This window comes from Falco naumanni, chromosome 1, assembly GCF_017639655.2.
Source record: "Falco naumanni isolate bFalNau1 chromosome 1, bFalNau1.pat, whole genome shotgun sequence".
NCBI lineage: Eukaryota > Metazoa > Chordata > Aves > Falconiformes > Falconidae > Falco > Falco naumanni.
In genome coordinates this window covers 125,505,384-125,526,641 of record NC_054054.1, presented here as the reverse complement: position 1 = coordinate 125,526,641, position 21,258 = coordinate 125,505,384, and the positions used below count along the sequence as shown (strand labels likewise).

General features: G+C 47.9%; 1 long non-coding RNA gene across 1 annotated transcript in view; it reads left to right on the top strand.

Annotated features, from left to right (window-relative positions):
• The window catches only part of LOC121082533, a 36,183-nt gene that overhangs the window by 2,868 nt on the left and 12,057 nt on the right, over positions 1–21,258 (top strand). The window contains exon 2 of the long non-coding RNA XR_005826055.1: positions 1,546–1,737. This is a non-coding gene — a long non-coding RNA (uncharacterized LOC121082533). The remainder of the gene's footprint in view (positions 1–1,545; positions 1,738–21,258) is intronic.

The window sequence follows — 21,258 nt, the reverse complement described above, 5'->3', positions numbered from 1 at the left end:
CCCTTCCAAGGGGACCCTTGATGCCACGGAGGAGTCGAGCTGGTCCAGAGGTGACCTCGCGTCGGGGCTGTTGGACACGCCTGCCCCGGCCTCCTGTGCAGGGTTTGCAGCCTCCGCCTTGCGCAAAGCTGTGGTCCTGTGGTCATATCTATTTATTTTTCAAAAGCCCGAGCATTTCTCAGGCACGTTCTGACATGTCCTTATCAGAAGGTCATTGTACAGTTTAAAAAAAAAAAAAAAAAGAGAGGAAGAGTGGTAGGGGGTTGGTGATGTACTGGGGGCAGAATTGTTATGCATTTTGTAAGTTTAGCTAAGAATTCCTTGATACTGTATACTTACATCATTATTCTACTTAAAAAAAAACCCCACAACTATCTGTTTCTCCAGCTTGTCATGATAATATACCGTCCTCAAAAGCTTGAGCTGGAGACAATAGGGTGTGTTGATTCAAGCTTGGCACGTGCTGACCTGGGAATGGGTGAGGAAGCTGAAGGATGGGAATTTCTACACACACCCCCCCCCCCCCCCCCCCCCCCCCCCCCCCTTTTTTCAGCGTGTAAGGTAACAGGGAGTCTGAAGACTCCGAGGCAAGTGCCTGGAAGATATTTGCTTTTACAGTGTTTTAATTCATGCCTAAAAATACTGTCTCGATGGACTCACTCTATAGAATAAAACGAAGGAAATTCAGAAGTTTCGGAAGAACCTCAGCGCTGCTGTAAAATGATTCTGATTATTTACAAGGGCTGAGCTGGGTGGCAGTGTTAATTTGACCATGTCTGTCTGTTTTAGCTATTAAATAACTGCACACTCATTGTGGCTGGTGAAATAGCATCACTTTAAATAGCATTAAGATTTACCACTTAAAAAATAATCCTGGGAACATGAAGCGCCTGGGCGCCAGATCCTGCTGAGGTGCTCAGGGTTAGGCTGAGCCTGAGGGACGGCAGTAAAGGCATTGTCGTCTTTTGGATCAGAGAAAAGATTTCCCCCCCCTGGAAAAAAACTTTGAAAATGCTGAAAATATGAGAAGCTGAGAAAAGGAGGGAGAAAGATGGGGATTTTAACTTTGCTACTAAGAAATACCGGTGCTGATGGGCAGCTCCCCAGTTTGCTGAGCTGCTCCCCCAAAGGAAAATCCAGCGACGGATTTATCCTCGCTCACATTTTGGAGTCCGGATCTCTGAGCTGAGCAGCGCCGGAGGAGTTGGAACACTCCCTGGCTCCGGCGCAGGCTCCACCATAGCAAATAGACATAACCTCGCCGTTCTCTGCTGCTCCTTCTCCCACAGCTGGAAACCACCGCGCATAACCTTGTACTTCACAAATGCTCTTTTCTGGAGATTAAAGCGATACGTTTTTGGGTTATTTATTTATTTATTTATTGGCTTGCAGTGTTTGGCTTGAAGCTCTGCAAACTTGAGTAAATGGAAAATTTATCAGGCTTAGTTAAAGTGGAATGGAAATACCCTCCCCAAAGTGCCGGGTGTTTCTCCTGGGAGAAAAAGAGGAGAATTATTATTATTAATTTATTTTAATTTTTTCGAGGTGCACCTTTAATGCGTGTGAATACTTTTGGCCTGATCGGTGATGTCTGTTGGTCTGCTGCTGGCTGCGGATTTGCCTTGTTTGCCAGCCCCGGCATCCCCCGGCCGTCCCTGCGGAGCGGTTATCAGCCAGAGCTGGAAGCAGTTCTCCATCAGATGCTAAGATAAATCAATCTGGTTCGAATCACTCAAGGTAAACTGATCAAAGCCAAAAGTAAAGCTCCGGTAATGAGGACAAAAGACGTAGTTTTCATTCATAACAATACCGAGCTCTCCAGAAAAGGAAAAATGCCCTAAAGCAAATGCTGGCAACATGTGGTCAGCAGCATCTTCTACCCATTTTTTCCCGTTTTTTCTTATAAGTGCATGAGTGCCCCGCTGTCGGCATTGCCAGCACCGCACATGTCCCTGTGCCTGTGCAGGGACGTGCATGGCAACGTGAAAGCTCTCAGTGAGTTTAAAGAGAAGTAGGATTGCTTTAGAAGGTATAAAAGCTGCTTATAAATTAAAAAAAAAAAAAAAAAAATTCTCCACCCAATTATAAACCCTGGTGGATTCTAGTTAATATACATATATATATATTGTTTTGTTTTGAACCATTAGTTCCTTACAACATGCTCCTATAGGTAGCAGTTTGGGTATAGTGTGGAAGCGAACTAACACGCTGTGCAAATCGTACATGATGTTTCATAGTCACATACAGATAAATAAATGGCTGTAATTTTAAACTGGCCCTATTATGTTTTCCAAGCAATAGTTCAAATTACACAGCCCAGCAACAGCTTACAAGAAATCCATCAGAATTGGAAGGGGGAATAAAACTGCCATTCTCTCTACCTGTTTGTGCAGCTCCTTGCTAATGCGGGGAGAGCCTGACTGTTTATTTGGAGAAGTAAAGTTGTGGAAATATACTTGGAGGGTGTAATGTGGACAGCACGTGTTTCTGGGAGCTACCTGAAGTCTGTGTCCTAATGGCTTGCAGATGTCCCTGGGTCACTGATTTCCTATGGGCCAATGAATGCGGCGGTGCCCAACCCTCCCGCTCTTCAAATTAAAAAAAAAAAAAAGAAATTATATATATAAAAAAGGGATGGTGGGTATGGTATGGTGGTGGTGGGGGGTGGGTGTGCAGGCATTTGACTTCTGGAACTTGTAAAATTGTTTGTTTGGGTTGTTTCCAGCTCCCATCCCACCGCTGCTCCTGAGTGATTTGGAAATTCTAGCTGCCAGGTCCATGTTCGGGTGGAACGATGATTTATTTGAAAAATAGAGAAATCTGCTATGGGATCACTTTTAGTTTGCTCAGGGTGGGGAGTTTATTTACACTGGGATTATTTATGTAAAAAACCTGCAGTTTTCTCTACTGAGTAATAAACAGGGATTTGTTTTAGTTATATGTATATATCTAAAGACAGACTCACGTATGCATGCACTCACATATACCGAAAATATGTATATCTGTGCCTTGCTGTTCCTCTTTTATGCCAAGTGCGTAGCTGTGTGCCCGCGCGCTATATAAATATTTTACTTTACATAGAACAAAAATCTTAAGACGTGTCTAAGAATTTAGATAAAAACTTGTTTGTGTTTTGTGTTGCATTTCTTCCTCGGGGCTGCTGGAAGCGGGGAGAGCCGAGGGTGTGCTCCGGGCCACCCCGGTCCCTCACCGCTCGGTGCCTGGCTTTGTGCACGTCCCTTCGGGGATGGGCACCCACTGCGGGGCATGCTGAGACAGGGTTTGCTCTGCTTAAATTTAGTCATATTTTTGCCCTGGTCTCTCCGCCATTGGATGTGGCTGTGTGTCTCCATCAGTTAGGGACAGGATGTGGCTGGGAAGGAGTGCTGAGTGTTTTCCTAGCCCCAAGGATGCTGCTGAGCGTGGGACATCATTTTCCAGTTCCCCACAGATGCTGAGGGTGCTCCGTCCCAGGGAGAGAGGGACACATCACTGAGCAGCTCCCAGGCTCCTTTTTCCATGGGGAAAGCTTTTCAAGCCATTTTTAAGGTGACTGGTTTTGATGGTGGCGGCTGGATGGCATTGCTGGGCACCCAGGGACTCAGGGCTGGCACCATGCTCCTGGCAGACCAGCACCTCTGAGAGGTTCACGGTTGCTTCACCCATTTCATCGTTTTTTGGCCCGTACGGGTGATTAAGGGAGTTTCGTGGGGTGGGTGTCCGAAGGGACCGGGGTAAAGACTGTGAGCTTTATTTAAAAGGCACCGAAATTAAAGGCTGATTTTAAATACCTGCCCTGGGGCTGGACCGAGGTCCAGGTCCCCATATGGACCCACCCTTGCTCTGGTGCTGGGCAGCCGAGACAGAGCTGCTGTTTGAATTTCTCTGTAAATCACTATTTGATCTGTAAACAGAACTAACTTTTTTTTTTTAAAAAAAATATTTATTTAACAATGAAATTTTGCAGCAGTCTACAAGTCTGATGAAGAGCAGCTGGGGGCACTGGGGGGGTTCAGTCTGGAGAAAAGGAGGTTTGGAGGGGACCTGATGGCTGTGCAGCTGCCTGACAGGGGCTGGGGTGTGTGTGTGTGTGTCGGTCTCTTCTCCCAGATAACAAGGGACAGGACAAGAGGAAACAGCCCCAAGTTGCACCAGGGGAAGTTTAGTTGGATTTCAGGAAAAATTTCTTCACCGCAAAGGTTGTCAAGCACTGGAAGAGGCTGCCCAGGGAAGCGGTGGAGTCCCCATCCCTGGAGGTATTTAACAGACGTGTAGCTGTGGCACTGGTGGACGCGGTTTAGTGGTGGGCTTGGCAGTGCTGGGTTAACGGCTGGACTCGGTGATCTTAAAGGTCTTTTCCAACCCAAATGATTCTATGGTTCTGTGATTTATTCCATTTTGCTTCTATTTTCATTTGCTTCATTTTATGTACCAAAAAAGGAGGAACGGCTGTCGCAGGCATGGTGCGCTTACGGTTAAAAGAAAAACCAGCATCACACTCAGTGCGTTCAAAGCAATACAGCAAGGCGGAGTGTGATAGAAAAACAGAAATCGGAGGGCAGGGAGTACTGGTTTTTCTGCGTCTGCCTGTCTACCTGCCTCTCCTATCTGTGACAGATTAGAAATATGCACTGGCCATTTAGCTTGGCAAAAATCATACTTTTTTTGCATGAACATGAGAAAAAAAATCATCCTGCTGCTAAGTGGGAAAAGTTTATTCTGAGAATAACACCATCCAGCTCCCAGTTTTTTACCTAGAAATGTTTGCTATGTCTTAATAATAACACAGAAAGTCTCAGACTCCATGACAGAATATCATTATATTTTCTGGTTTTAGGAAAAAACCTATTATAAATATGTCTCCGAATGGTGTATATATACCTTGGCTTGCAGTTTAATTTGCTGTCAGTCTGAAACCACTCTTTATCGTAATCCTGGGTTCCTACTCATAACATACGAAATGATTTTTAACTTTGAAGAGAAGGATGAAAACAGGTGCTACCAGACAAAATGCCGCTTTCCCGTATCCCGTATCCTGGGCGAGGGAGCGGTAGCCTGCAGCTCTTTGGGAAACCCCAGTTAAAAAAAAAAAAAAAAAAAAAAAAAAAAAAGACATCCCCAATTTTAATTTATTTTTATTTTTTATTTTAACATTTAATTCTGAAGCCTGCACTTGAGAATTTAGGGCTACAAATTCTACTTGCCACACTTATCCAAAATAAACTCTGGCTGAAGAATAATATTTTAGTGGAGTAAGTGAAACGGCCGCAAAAGAAGCATCATGGAAACGTACCTTCGTGTGGAGCATGACTGCCCGCTTAGTCCCGACTCGCTAAGCTCTGTCTTTTACAGCCACTTACGCTGGAGAGACTTTACTGGGAATTCAAGGGGATCCAGGGAGGGAGATGACTTTTAATGTGGTGTTTTTAAACACAGCCCAGGTGCTCGCAACCGACTGTTGTGATCCCCCACCCAGTCTGTCCTCAGGTAGTTAACATTCACCAAAATATTGATGGCAGTTACCTTTCCTGCCAGCTCTTATCTGAGTGGGCTTGAGTAGGACTTTGGCAGTGCCTGAAAGGAGGTATTGTTACCTTAGGGAAAAAAAAAAAAAAAAGAAAAAAAGAAAAGAAAAAGGGGAAAAAAAATAAGCAAAGAAAACTCAAAGAGCCAAGTTGAGAAACAAAGGAGGATTTTGGATCCGTGCTGGCCAGGACAGCACTGCTCTGCCAGTCCTGGGACGGGACTGTCCTCATGCCACTGGCCCCGGGGCCTGGCAGTGGGGAGTGTTTGCTCTTTATAAAACAGTTGGGTTGGCTTTTTTTTCATCCTCCTGTTACTGAGGCTTCTTAGCGTCCCTTTTGTGTGCCTGAACTCAAACCAAACAAAGTGTGAGCGTGTATGTGTGTGTCTCATCCTCCCTCACCAGCGCCCTGCATCCTCCTTTTGAACTCCTGCTCCAATTTCAGCCAAATTCGACAAAGAGGATGTTGAAGAGATCGGTTTTTTTCAGTAATTTGTGAAGATACAGTAAAACATTGCTGAGAAAAAGAATGGCAACGTGAGCTTCCCCTGTACTAGACCTCAGAGAATCCACAGATGCTGAGGACTATCTGTAGGAAGGCAGGCACCTCTCTCCTGCTGCCCGTACAACTCCTCATGGGCTTTTTATTTAGCTACTTGTCTGTCACTTTTATCTTTTGGGGTCTAACGGTCCAGGTTTGGTGTCCAGACTGAATAATTTCCGAGATGCTGGTTCTCTGAGACAGTCTGAGCAACAGTCCCTGAGAAGGTGATGAATCTGAGGTCTCCAAAATTACCTGAAACTACACAGATAATGCCTACATTTTTTCTGTACTGCTGGGGTTGGAGAGATATATCTTGGGATAGGAGAAAAAAAAAAATCCCCTGAAGAAAATAAAATCCAGTCTTACTGGTCTGGCAGCATTCGTGGAAGAAAAAGCCAGGAGTACAACTGGGTGGCTGTGGAGTGTGTCCACACATGAGAGGGGACCTCTCTGCCTCGGTAAGGCTCTTAAGGCAAATCCCAGAAATTATTGGACTGTTTTAGGGGAATCTGGTGGATTGCGCTAAGGAAGCCCGTGCTGTGACCCATTCACTGCCTGCCTGGTGCTGCCACCCTCAACTGGGAGCTCTGCCAGGGCACTCGGTGCATCCCTCCCGTGCGGGCTGAGCCCTGGCAATCAGCACTTGGAGTTTGACCTTGCAGGATGCTGAGTGCTTTCAGCTGACTCTGTGGTGGGATTGTGACCGCTCGGTGCTTTATAAGCCCTTTCTTTTGCAGGGGCTCATGATGGCCCCAGGAAGGCTTTTTAGCAGAGCATTCAAGGTCCTCGCCTCGGCTGAGAGAATGAGGCTGTTTGCGCCCACCACGTGCCATTTCTGCAATCAAGCCGTTCCCTGCCAGCCCCAGATGCTGATTAATTTTCAACATCTTGTGCCTGACTCGCCTGATCTGAGACCGTTGACTCACAAAACAGGAAAGGTCAGTTTGAGTAACATCTAACCCAAGGCACCAGGCTTCGCATCCAAAACAAACAGCTGTCGCAGGGATGCGGGCTCGCTGCAGCTGATTCCCATGTGAGGAGAGGGCAGGTCTGTGTCCTTTCCCACCGTGCTGGCATCCCAGGGCCATCCTCCCCTCCGACAGTGGGAGGGGGAAGGTGTGGAAACCCTCCTGGGTTGAAAAACCGGGAACATTTTTGCAGAGGGATTGTTTCAATTAATTAAAAAGGGGAGGGAGAGCAATGATTTGCACAAATCTAGGAGATGGACAGCTTCATTGTTTGTAGCGTAAGATCCTGGCTTCTAATCTCCTTTGCACAAGGTGAGACAACAGCCTGTGGCTGTGGCTTGGGGAGTGTTTTGTGTCCCAGCACCCTGTGGGACAGCCAGGCTGATGGGCTCACAGGTCTGCAGAAAAGGGGGGACAGGATTCTCAGCACAGTATCGGCTTTCCCTGTGTTTTTCTGGCTTACAAAGAGCTTGGCCAAGGAGATCTACAGTGCTTTGCAAAATGACTGTGCCCTTGCTTGCCCTGGGATGGCTTGTTTGGTGGAAAGATGTTGTTAGGGATAAGGGAGACCGGAGTGGTGGAGGGATGCGGTGGTAGGTGTCAGCTGTGGAGTGAGTAATTTCGGAGAGCTACCTGCTCTGCGGAGGTCCCAGCTATGGTGGTCTGGGGCTCTGCGTTTCAATAAGCCACTGATAGCTCCCCGAAGCCCAATCAACCAGGTGGTTCCTTGCAGTCTCCAACTCATCGAAACAGAACCCTAATTATTAATGTAGCCCATCTACAAGATAGTGCGCTTATAAAATACTCTATACATGAATTATACCTATAGGGTATAAAATACCCTATACGTGAAACATGGGGTTTGGTTTGCATGGAATTTCAAAGGAACTGTTTTGTTGTGGAATCTCTGGACACGACGTAGTCACAGCAATCCTTCGCTTTAATGGCCTGGCAAGATCCACGGGGTTGATGACCTGTGATGAATCTCCAAACTGTAGTGTGAGTGTGTCCTCCTCCTCTTGCCTTGTGCTTAGAGCTGCATCAGTTGAGCAGCCTTGGTCTGGCCATGCTCCTGCGGGTAGCTTGGGTCTGTGTTACAGCAATGTTATAGGAAATGGATATTGGTGTTTTATGATTTAAGGGAGGCAGAGATACCAAACTCACCCCAAAGGTTTTTTTTCCTGATCCAGCTGCTAATGCAGCAGCCTGGGAAGGATTGCGGTATTGCAGAGCTACATTTGACCTGCTGCAGAATAGGGCTGGAGGAAAAAATACATCCACGTTCCTTAGCTTGGGAACTTGGCCTTGGCCTGATGAATAAGGAAGTAACCGAGTCACTGCCGTAATTGTGCGGTGTTTAGACGTGGAAAGGGATACGGCATTTCCACAGTAATTCCTGTTAGTGCTCCTCTGTCCCTCCCACCACCTCCAGATTATATTTCTAAATGATCTAGGATGTTAGAGCAAAATCAGTAGCTGATTAGCCAGCCTGCTTGGCTGCAATCACACCTTTCAATATTAATTACCCACTCCTTGAATCTGATGGCGTTGAGCATCTGCGGTGAGGACTGCTCAGTGTTCGGTGCCGTTGGCTGAAGACGAGGATTCAAAGGGACAAAGTGCCGGCACTCGCCCAGCCAGCGGGAAATGAGGGCTTGTTTGCAAACATGATTGAGGAACACGACCAGCAATTCCAGTGGTCCCAGCCTGGAAGCGGCCGGTCTGATAACGCTGCCCTGGTTGAAGGTCACGGGGGAGGCTTTGCATTGCGAGGGAAGACAGAGAAACAAAACTGTCCCCTGAGGGGCTGGGGTTGCTGAGCTGGTGGGAGCTGGTGGAGCATTTGGCATCAGCAGAAATGCTGCTTGTCGGGGTGTTTTTCTAGGGAAGGCAGTGGGTTTTGCTGGTGCCGTTTGGCTCTGGGTGAAGGTGTTCCGCAGCTCAGGCTGAGCTCCTGGAAATCCGTTTGAAGTCCGGTTGGAAAGAAGTGCTCCAGTGGGTCCTCTCCAGGCTCCAGGCCTCCCTCCTTTTTTTGTAGGTTGAAGCAACATCTTTATTTATCAATTTTGGTTCTTTTACTAAACAAACTCCCAAACTGGGCAATACAAGAAGGACTAGACGACCGTCTTCACAAAGTTTTCCCCCAAAGCCCAACAAGGTTGCTGTATGCAGACTTGAGCTAGCGTGGGTTGCACCAAACTGATTTATTTGGTGTCTGACCTCATCCTGCTTCTCCATGGTAAAATTTCTTCCATGGCAGAAGACCAAGAGCCAGCCCCAGGCTTGTGGCCACTGCAGGGGACAAACCTGGCTGGTGGTGCTCACGGTGAAGGTCCAGGACACTGATCTGCTTTTGTGCAGCTGGGAGCGGGGATTTGAGGTGAACGCTGGCAGGCTGGGGCTGGGGGCTGGCGTGGAGCTCGGGTGGTGCTGAGACCTGCACATGGCATGTTCCCATCGCGGGGTTCGGGCAGAGTTCGGTGCCGGGAGCTGCGGGAGACAATGCAAATCCCACCTACTCCTGCCAGCTGTGTGTTTCACCCCTGGTCTAACCGCTTGTCTGCATATCACAATGAGCCTCAAAGCTCCTGCATAAAATAACATTTTATTATTACTACTAATAATAAGTAGAGGTAATTTGTGATTCTTGAAACTAGCCCAAGCCACCGAATTCAGATCAAGATCTGACTTCAGTCTCCCGAATGTGGGGGTTTGGGCTCGTCCCTGTGCGTGCATGGGACCAGTTGTGAAATTTGGAGTTCAGCTCCCAGGTCCCTTCCTCCTGCCCCTGAGCTTTCAGAGCTGCGGTCTGGCTGCAGGCCAGTGTTTAACCATTACGAAAAACCTCTCTATTGAAGGGTGTGCCACCTGTCTCTCTCTCTCTTTAAAATTATGATCTTCAGGAGGGTGAATTGCATTAATGAGATCTGCCAGTAACTGCAGGGTGATCAGTAGGGTTGGCTTGCAGTGGCCGGGTTTGCTGCAGTGGAGAAAGCCATAGGGGCTGGTGAATGCGTGCGAACGGCACGATGTGACCTTGTCGGTCTCTTATGGCCATTTTTGTGTGCTTTGTCTGCTGGAGAGTCCCAGCCTCTGCAGTGGCATTGGCACAGGCTGCAGGAATGTGGTGAGCAGCAAATGTAAGAGGTTATGGCTGGACTTTTCAGAAGAGCTGAGTGCTGGGTGTGACACAAGACCATGCTCCGGTGCTGGTGTGCCACTACTGCGCACCTGGCTCAAGATCGCTAGAAATAAATTGCTCCCGTCCTATAAATCCTGTTCCAAAGGTGGGGTGAAGGGTGGAGAAACCCTTACTCTGTTAGCAGAGTAGATGGGTGAAAGCCTTTCCCATTACTGGGGCATTCACAAAAGCTTTCTCTGGGTTAATTCTCTTCTGTCCAATGCATCTATGTGACACGTGCCCACAGGGCAGTCCTTTCTCAGTCACCATGTCCATAGGCTTCTCTTCCTCTCCCTGATCATCTTCTGTAACAGCTCCATCCTTTAGCAGCTCCTTCTTTTCCCAAATGGGCTTGAAACTGGCCAAAGGGTCGGCTTATCTAAATAACTTTTGAAGCTATCAGAATGACAGATCCATGGACACACAGAGGAAAACTCCACAACTTTTAGAAAAAGAAGTAAAAATAAGAGGCTGAGGTTGCAGGTTTTTTTGTTGCGGCACCTTTCAGGTTGGGTAACCAGCACCTTTCTGGGCTCGTCTTGGGGTTTTTTTTAAAGATCCAGCAAACAGAGCAAAGGTGTTACATGTTCAAGAGCTGCTGGGGAGCGGCTGTGTGTGAGCAGGGAACGCAGTGCAGAATCTGCCTGGCCCGTTTGCTGTACTATGGACTCCACGTGTGAACTGGGGTGTCACTGCCAGCACCCCCCAGGAACCAGTTCGGTGGCAATGGTGCAACCATCAAGCATGAATCTCTCCTGCCTTCAACGGCAGAAATAAGCTACCACAGGAGAAAGCTGAAACAAGCTCTTGCAGTCATGCAGCAGGTCCATCCCAGAGGCAGCTCAGTGAGTTTTCCAGCCTCCATCCTTACCCAAAACCCTGGCAGATCATGGATCATTCCTCTGCAGAAAGCAGACTCCACCATTGGCAAATGTGTGGTAGATGAGCTTTTGCAATACAGGAGGGTTTGTGTCATTCAAAACCAAATTATTATTATTATTTAAAAAAAAAGCCATGACCAACCCATTGGCGTTTTCATTAATAATTTTTAAAAGCTGTGAGCGTACAGCCTCTTCCTTGTTCCAACAAGCGTGGGTGGGAGAGGGTTTGCAGCCCAGCCTGCACACCCGGCGCAGAGGTGGGCGCATGAGTGCAGGCTGGCTCTGGCCGAGCACTGGCTGCGGTGCAGCTCTGCTTCCAGGGCTAAGGAGAAGCCAAGCCAGTGGGAATGCTCTCCAGCATCGTTTTCTGCCATTCACAGTAATTTTTATTTATATGTTTGCTTTCTCACATGCAGATGGGCAGCATCAATGGCTCAGAGCTGTGGTTTGCATCCCAGAGCCAAGCAAGTCGTCTTGTCCTGGCTCAGCCTTCAAATGAGCTGGCTTGCCCATGTCTACCTGGGCTGTTGCTATCTCTGCAAAGTGGGTAGTTCGTTCCACAAGCTTCCAGTAGTAGGTTGCTGGCTGTTTGCATCATAAACTAGTGTTTAAAGTGTGGTTACAGTCAGAAAAGAGCCAGAGAGCAACTGTAAATTTGACATCCTACAGGTTTTTTACTATTTATCCCTTGTCAATGGCTGTCCGTATCGAATTCGCTCCGTTTATGAGTCATGGTGAGATTTCTCCCTCCCAAACTCAGCGTGGCAACTGGAAGCTGCTTTCACTTTTTGTTTTGCATGGCAAAAGGAAAGCATTGGAAGGCAAAGGCACATGCAACCATCATTGTTTTGAGTCACCAGGCTGCCAGGGCATGTGCTGGACCTGGCTTAAACCAGTGCCTGCTCAACCATGCCCTGTCTCAGTTTATGTGGACTGGGTGACCAGGACTCCTCCTCCAGTGGGTTTGGGTTTGGGCAGCTTCTGAGATGGCTACAGACTAGGTGGTAGGTGATCTGAAAGAAGACATAAACCCACATTGAGCTGGCAGCAGAGGTCTGCCCATCATGTTTCCAGAGAGAAGTGGCTTTTCCCCAGGAGCAATCCAGCTGGGAGGCTGGTGACCATCCCACAGCAGAGGGCTCTGCTGTGGGAGCTTTGGCTTGGAGCAATGGAGACTTGGACTCCACTCCACCATCAATGGATTTTATTGTCCTGCGGGGTTTTGCTCCAACACTTAATTCAGCAGCTCCATTCATTTTGATCGGTACGTACATATATACCTTGGCACTTGGCTGCCAGGACAGGCCAAATGGTATTACGCAGTCCCGGCCAAAAAGTACAAGGGCGAGGGAGGGAGGTTGCAGAAAAATTCCTCTCTTGCTCGGGTGAAGTTCCTAGAATCTGCGGGGAAGTACGGGGCAAGGGTTGGCACCGGCACGGTGGCCCTGCCAGCTTGGACAAGGGCTTGAGAAACTTCTCAGCTTGACTTCGAACCGCTCCGTAAAAAATTCAGGACAAACGTTGGAGGTAAACTGCTAAATCATGTCTTAAATCCCTTCCTCCGGGGTCAGATTCCACTCCCGGCTGCTTACCCGGCACATCTGGAGAGGGGATGCGAAAGTCTGAAATTCACTCTGAACACCCCTCCTTTCCCTTCCCACCTCCTCCCTGCCGACCTGAGGCCTCCTTGAGCGTGGGCAGGGGTGGGGGGAGGACACACACGGTGCTAATTACTGTCCAAAATGTGGGTGAGTTACCGCTGCTGAGCGCACAGGGCTGGTTTTGTGCACAGAGTTGGGTGTGGGCAATGCTCTTTCTTCACAAAGGTGAGACCTCAAGGGTTTGAAGTCAGAAAAAGCCCCAGCCCAGCTCCTCAGATCCTTCCTTGGTGTTTTCCCTTAAGATTTGTATTTTCTGAATTGGAAGGACTTGTACAGAGAAGATCCCTATGTGGGTGTTGGGTGGTGATGGGACTGTGGCTGAATTTGGTTTCCACTTGGAAGCAGTCAGGTTTGAAAAAGCTACTGTAAAGAAATGGGTTTGGCATTTGGTGATAATCAGGGCAAAATCAGCAGCAGAGGCGACAGATCTGGGGAAACCTTATCCATGGTGCAAGGTCAGATAGTTTTGGTGGGGTTTGTTTATGTAGTAGTGTGGATGTTTGGAACTGAGGGACATCCACACATCTTGTTTTCTGTTTGCTTTTAAGCTGGTACCCAGTCCTTATTTTCTATCTCTTTAGAAACCGGATTTTTTTGGCATCATTGCCTGTACTGCTCCACACACATAGCGATGCAATGAGATTCCCAAGGACCTGCCATCTAGTCTCTAGACAGAAAAAAAGAATTACAGATGCTGTGTTGCTCTGTGGGATGCAGCAGATGGGCAAAGCATTTTCTGCAGGTTTCTGTCTGTGACTGAACAGAAAGCGGTTCGTTATTATAGGTCTGCAAAAAATTAAAGCCGTCATTTTTCCTAGTCTGCCTGAAGTTCTGAAGTCACAAATTAATTTTTCTTTGGCTTAGGGCAAATTGTTGGCCTCCTGGGGCTCTTTTTGGATGGGCTACTGATGGGGACAGTAACCAAGTATGACAGGGCTGCATGTTGCATTTCCATCTTCTTTACAGAGCCTTGCTTTCTAAAAATTAGGTAAGATTTATGATTGCTTCTTTAATACACCAGCCAATAAGGAAAAGTGTCTTTAGCCCAACTTAAGAAACAATGAAAATATTTTTTTTTAGTAGCGAAGTTTCACTGTATGTAGTATTTCTGTCCCAAAGAATGCAGGTGGAATGGCCTCACCCCCCCAGTCCTGGGGAGGATCAAGCCATGAAGTGAGGAAAGTTGGTTGTTTTTTTTTTTTTTCCTCGAAAACCTGCTGATCCCCCTCTCTCTCCCTTGGATAGAATATTTTTATGCCAAAGGTGGATGCCTCATTGTTGAACAAATGTCAACAAGGTGTCCTCCAAAGAGCTGAAGTCCCATTTTCCAAAGGGTGCCTGGTCAGGGTTGCATCGGTGGCTTGGGATTTCTGCCTGTGGGTCCCATGGCAAAGCAAAGTCATTTTGGAGCAACCTCAGGCTCGGATAACTTCACAGCCCGTGTCCGATTGCAGACTCCCCGTTTGAAAATGGCTTCTCTAGTCTGAACTTCTATCCAAATTTTGAACAATATTTACATCATTTTTTTTTTTAATTAAAAAAACAGAGGTGATCTGATGTTTCCCATCCGTTTGGCCCCAGGTTGTTTGGCACTGGAAGAGGATGGGCCAAATCACCCAGAGAAGGACAATTCTCACAGCACCAGCTTTCCGGCCTGAGCGCCGGGAGGAAGTATGGAAATCTCCTGGGAAATTCTGTTCTCTTCTCATAGGATTCCTAGCCCAACTTTCCATTTAGTCCAAAGTTCTGTGGGAAACATTATATATGTATCCTTATGTGGAAAAAAAATAATATGTACAGACGCTTGCATGTTGCCTTTACAGTGTTAATGGAACTGGCCAGTTTTCGAGTGCTGTGGGCAAGACCCGAGTTCACTACTGATGCCTTTTGTTCCAGTAGTGCTTTAAGATAAATGTTGCAAATATTTTTACGCAGTTTCTTGCCTTTTTTTTTTTTTGTTGTTTTGCCTTTTTGTTCTGTGAGTCTTAATTTTAGGAGCTGCCATAAGAAAAAACTTTCTTTCTATCCTGCCTGTGTCCCAGGAGTTTACCTGGCAGGGATGAAGAGCAGGCTATTGGAAGTAGGTGCATGGGAACTGGTGAATATTGTGCGGGTCTGGGTTGGTCTGTGCCTTTTGGTAAACAGCGAGGAACTGGCAGGGAGGAAGGGCGGAGGTGGGCATACGGCTCTCCAAGCAAGTAACCCCCTGTTCCTCCAAGAAGTTCCCTCCCTTTAAACCTTCATCATCCTCCTGCCACTGCCAGGCTTTTCGTTTTGACTTTTCCTTCAAGACCTGCTGCAAAAAGCTGGAGATCCCACTAGAAACGAACAGGGAGAGGGAGCACAGCCGTGGGAAGAGGCTGCATGTGCAGAAGAGGGTGAGGAGGAGGATGGGGTGTGATGAAGGGTCAGTTGCTGGAACTGTTGGCTCGGGGAGGTGTCTCTGCTTCTCCCAGGATACTGCGTTAAACAAACTGATAGCCAGCCGGGCCCCTCCAAAAGCCTTTTGCTGAAACAGGGGCCATGCAGGTATTTGGGCACTTTGCAGACACTCCTCCCGGGGCTGTACCGCCATGGTCCTGGGGTCCCGATGGGGTCCTGAGCCTGTTTAAGTGTCCAAAGAGCTTTTGTTTGCTGTTACCCCTCCTGTTACTGCTGCTCACCCCCTCATATGTGGGGGAACTTTTTCTCTGCCCTGGGGCTGTTTTGCAGGAGCTGGTGCCGGTGGGTTGGACAGTAAGGGGGGGCTGCTGGCTGTGGGGCTTTTTTGGAGTATTTTGCTCCCGAGGATGGCACCGAGGTGTTCCCCCATGTCGGGCCCCAGAGCTGCCCTGGATCCAGCTGCTGGGTCAAAGAGGGACCCCTTGTAGGAAGGCAAGTTCTCCCCAGTGCCACCCCATAAGGCCAGAGAGGCACCTTTGGCACTGTTAGGAAGTCCTTGACATCTTTTGTCACAGTGCCGATAAAAAGGGATCATGGAAAGTGTGGGAAAGTCGCCAGGGCTGGCTGAGCCTGCCCGTCCTCCCCCGGGCACTACCACCACCTGCTCGTGCTCCTGGCAGCTCCTCTCCCATGTTTGGTTTGAGTGTGAAAGTCCATGTGAAGAACGAGAGGAATCCTGCTGGGTCGGGATCCAGGGACCAGCCGGGGCTGGGACGCTGGAGGTCCTCCTGCGCTGCCCAGGGCAGGAGCTTGTAGGACCACCCAGCGCAGGTGGGGCGTGATGGCTGTTTTGGGATCATATCTTCAAAAGATCTGGTTTTCATTGCTCCCCTGAAGGGCAATAGGGCTGGTTGCTGGAAAATGGAAGCACCCTCTATTGTGTGCTACTGAAAAATATCTGCATTTATAAGCAGTCAGTGTGTTCCTGGTCCAGAACTGTTTGTCCATCTCATCAGGGTCTTAAAAGTGTTAGGCAGGAGTCCCGAACGACTGGCAAAACCTGTGAAGTCCAGGTGCAAGGCATCTTATTTTGCAGCTATTATGTTTTTAAATCGAAGTTCTTTCAGTATCTGTATCTGCCTGTGGTTAATGGGTTACAGATGCAAACTGGCACTTCCAGCTCCTGACCCGAGGTGCCCCGGCCAGGTCTCATGACTGAATCAAATGGGGCCAAGAAATATCAACAGGCTGGAAAAGCACCAGGCTCTCCACTCCGAGGATATTTTCTTTAAAGCTCCAGCTCCTGGAACCGTGTGAATCCTGATTTTTTTCCTACCTGAAAGCTGGATTTTGGTGGACGCAAGCCACTTCTCTATGTGAACATGAACGGTGTGAAAGCCAGATGCCTTTTCATTTCTTTACTTCCATTTAATGAAGGAATTAATTATATTCTAAAGTGACTGTTTGATGAAATCTGGGGTCAGCCTCCAGCACCAGCCTGAGCCCAGATCCTTGGGGCTGTTTGTGCATCCGCATCCCATGATGGGGCTTGAGGAGTTGCTAAAGGTGTTGAATCACCCGGAGCTGTGTCTTGCTGTGGGGTACAAGGCAAAATTCCTTCCCAAAGCACGTGTGGTGAATCTCCCGTGTTTTGAAGGTATTATCCCCAGCAGGCCGGCACGGCCAGGGCAGGGGTTGGCCTTCGTTGACATAGAACTGGTTCACGAGTGCTGAAACATGCTGGTGCGTGGTGGGGAGCACTTGGCTACATGAGCTAATTCTCATCATACCCTGCAAGACTCGGCTGTTTTCTCAGGCTCCTCTGGGAGTGGTGGATTAAGGGCCAGGGTGTGTTTGGTTTGGAGGGTGTAACTGTTTATGGACATGCGTTAGAATGGGATATTTGGAGATGCCGAAGTAAGCACAAGTCCTCTAGAAATCAGCTGGGGACCTGTGCTCCTAAGTCACTTCGTCCCTGGAAGAATCCCATATTTAGTGGATACGGCTGCTTGGGGATCAGGTTACCTCTTGGGAGGTAATTTTTATTTATTTTTGTCACAGATGTTGCTTTAAATACCCCCCCACTCCCGTCGCGTTCCCTGGTTTTTGTGAATGTGTCTGCAGCACAGCTGGGTGCTGCTAATAAATCTAAAATAAATGAATTACATTATTAAGAAAAAACACTTCATGGTAGACAGCTCCTGATGTGCTTTTGGGCATTTCCTTTTGGCTCAGGCTTCGCTCCCTTTCTCAGGGTGGAGCCTGAAGTGGCTGCTGTTTAATGGCAGTTTTACAGCGAGGGAGGCAAGGAGGGGCAGGGGATGCTGTGCAGGGTGCTGGGTACAGGGCACGGTTCAGGTGTCCCATGTCCTTGTTGCATCATCTCAGTGTAGTATGGCTTTGCAGAGAACAGGTTATGGAGAAGCAAAAGGTCGTCCGTGGGGTTTAGCAGGAAGTAATGTGAAAACACAAGATTTTTTTTCCTCCTGGTTTTACCAAAGTCATTCCAGGATGGGGTCTGTTAGCTTTACAGCAAATGAAAGCAAGCCTGCATCCCTGTGCAAACTCACTCTTGTTTAATTAAGGTGGCCAAATGGGCATAAACTCCTGAGCCACTTGCTCTTTATGAGCAGCTGATTTCACTTTAGCTTAAGCCTGTTCCTACCCAGCTGATGTGAAGGAGCATCCCTGGAGCCAGTGGCACCAGGACACCCGGCACGGATCAAAGTCACAGGTGAATTTAGAAAGCTTAAATGGTTTTGTGTTTAGACCGGCAGTGAGCCGTCGGGTTTTGGGGCATGGCTTTGGGGACCGGGTCTAGCTGGAGCACTTGGTACCTGGCTGGCAGTGGCAGCGATCCCCCCTGCCCCTTGCCTTGGTCTCCCTTTGAGGAGTGTTCAGGCTCCCCCGTGCAAGCCTTTGCTCATTCCTCTTGTAACTGCACCCACAAGGAAACCTTCAAAGGCTCTGTCCTATCAATTTTCCCCACCATATGTTCTCATTAAAAACTTTATTGTGCACTTTATCTTAGGATTATTTGCCATCAATTAATAAAACATGTTGCAAGCTTCAAATGAACATTCTCCCCTCCCCGCTTCCCTTGAACGAAGGAAAGGACAGAGAAATATGAAAAAAAATTACCATGACAGATGGTGTTTTTTAACCTTTCTTTTGTCCAATCTGGAAAAAAAGAAGGTTCTCAGAATATTGACATGGGTTTTTAATTATGAGTTACATCACTTGAAGACCTAATAGGAAGCTTAGTGAGCTCAGCAGACAGATTGTCAGCTCGAGAGACGTTCACGTGTTAAGGTACATGGATGCTGACACACGGGCGCGTGCCAGAGCAGGGCTGCGGGGTGATGGTGTGGGTGGCTGCGGGGTGATGGTGTGGGTGGCTGCAGGGTGACAGTGTGGGTGGCTGCGGGAGTGGGTCCCCCTCCTCCTCCAGGCACCAGGATGGGCAGGGAAAACTGCAAAAGCCACTCCTGGAAGCAAACATTTGGCGACTGCTGTGGCCAACAGCTCCCAAAGGCATGCGTTGTTGGCAGCCGGGATGTCCTGCCGTCCTTGGCAGTGGGTGCCTGGTCTTGTAGGTGACGGTGGGCTGTGAGGGAGTTTAAGAAAGTGGCATTTGGGTTTTTTTAAAAGAGTTCCTGAAAGGAGAGCACCTCCCTGCTGTGCTGCTTATTATTATGCCCCATATTATATGGGGAATATAAGGGGGAGGAAGGGTGATGTGGAGGGAGCCCGATGACCCCCAAGCTAAAGTGTGACCCTCCCTCCCCTTTCCCACTTGATGAGATCAGGCTTTTCCCTCCTGTTATTTGCAATTTTGAACCACCGACAGAAGCTGATTCCTGGGGCCAGCAGCGTTGGTGGTGGGGAGATGGGGTGGGAGGAAAAGCAAATACAACGTCTACCAGCAGTCCCCGTGGATGCTGCTGGGCTGGTACACCGTGTACCCTGCGGAGCATTTGCTTTGTGTCTGTGCCTACCAGGGGAAAATAAATATAAAAATAATGCGTACAGATGGGTTTCTTATATAAATAAATGTCTGGGGAGAGACCTGGCTGTGGGTAACCTGCTGGGAAAGGCCTGGTCAGATGGGAATTGTAGAGTTAAACACTCCAGTCTCACTTGGATGTGTCTGGGCTTTGATTTATACTCCTGATTGGATGTCTGCCTGGCCTGATCAGAGAGCTTGGGCAGCGGCTCGTGTTGACACTTGGTGTTTAGCTCTGGGTAAAGTTTAAACAGGACTTATCATGGCTCTGACACCTCGCGAAGGCTTCCCTGGTTTAATAGCATGCTTCATGCCATCTCTTGCGTAGACTTTTTACCGCGTTGCTATCCTAGATATTATAAAAAAAAAAAAAAAAAGGTAAACTTGCAAAACGAATTCATGGAATAGCTTATTTGAGGCCTCTTCTAATTTTAAAATAACACCATTGCCCTTGAATCATGTGGCCGTTTCTCTACTGGATTACGCTGGTAGAATATAAAGGCAGGAGGAGTGATCTGAGGTCAATGAAGCTGATCCAGCCTTCCAGAAACCGTTAACTGCACTGCTCATATTGCTCACATTTGCCCCAGAAGCAGTGTTGGGCTCTGCTGGGACTAAAGCAGCCTCGCATGGGATGAAAGGCTCGTTTTGGGTCTCTAGCGTTGCAATGAGACTTCAGCTGGGGCGAGTCAAAATGGTAACTCTAATCTGTGACCATTGCATATTTTTCCCCCCAGACTGTAAAGGATTTATCCTCTTTTACTTTTGATGCGAATTGCTCAGATTAACAGCTGTCAGTTCTTTTTTCTCTCTCCCTTGTTTCTCCCATTAGTAGCAGGATGCTCTGGGTACCTGCTCTGGGTGCAGCTTTGGGGGCTCAGATGGCCAAGGGCTGCCCCTAGCTCTGCTTGCACCCTCCTGCGCCGGCAGAAGGGGATGGGTAAATATATTTATCCCACTTACCCCAGCTGCTGTCCACCTAATTTCAAACTCAAGGGCCAGCAGAGAGGTGCATTGGCAGCAGAGTTTAACACAGCCATTCTCAGTCTGACGTGGGCTCTGGCTTTGGACAAAGCTCGTGCTAAGTAACATTGAACTAATTTAATTTTATGCTTTGTTTTTTATGAGTAACAATTAAGAAAAAAATCAGTGGAACGTAATTACAGCACCTTGAAGTGTAGCTTTACTGGGACAAAGGCTGAAATGAGGTTACAATATGACAGCCTTTTATCTCGGATCTGATAGGGGTGTTATTCATTGTATTAAAAGTTTGCCAAGAGAGGCTTCAGTGAAAATTAACCCGTGTTATCACAGTGAGTAATATCCTGGTTTTATCATGTGGAATAAATAAATAACATAGACTTTATGCTTTTGCTTAATGAGGTTACACTGAGTGCAGAGCGAGGAGACACTGTTAACTCCGATGCAAGAAAGCAGTGATTAAGGCAAGATGAAACTGGAACAGAAAGTGCCCCCAGTTTTCTTGCATAACGGCAGAGCTTGTATTACTATTAATTATATTATGCAATGGGAATAGGATGGAATTTGGCTCTATCTAGTAATAGACTGGGGTCAAAAACTCTTTGCAAACATTTCTGTGATTTCTCAGGAAAATTCCATTTCTGTGATGCTCCTGACACCGTTTTCTCACCTTCACCGGTCATGGTTGTTTGGCTTGGAGCCATCCTGCCAAAACAACCCATCTGGGCCAGCCTGGGGAGCCTTCTCCACTGGGTCTTGCTGCTGCCTTTCCCACCTGTATCAAAGCGATGTGGTGTATCAGCAGTGCTGATGGCAAAAATCGCATATTGGGGTCATAGGGTCTCTCAAACTGGAAAGGACCCATGAGGATCATTGAGTCCAGCCTGTGATAGCTGCGGTCTGCTCGGTCACAGCACAGGGACCTGGCTTGCTTGAGCATGTACGATGGGCCAGGAATGCTGGACAAGCACTTTCCCCAAGGAACTGAACTTTTTGAACTGAATTGTCTTTAGGTCAATAGTTAAACTCCACGGAACATGTCTGTGATAGCAGTGGGAGCAGGGCTGGCAAAGTGGCTGAAGCCAAGGGAAGGAGAGGGCTAGTGTTTGGCTGGCTGCCGTGGCACGGTG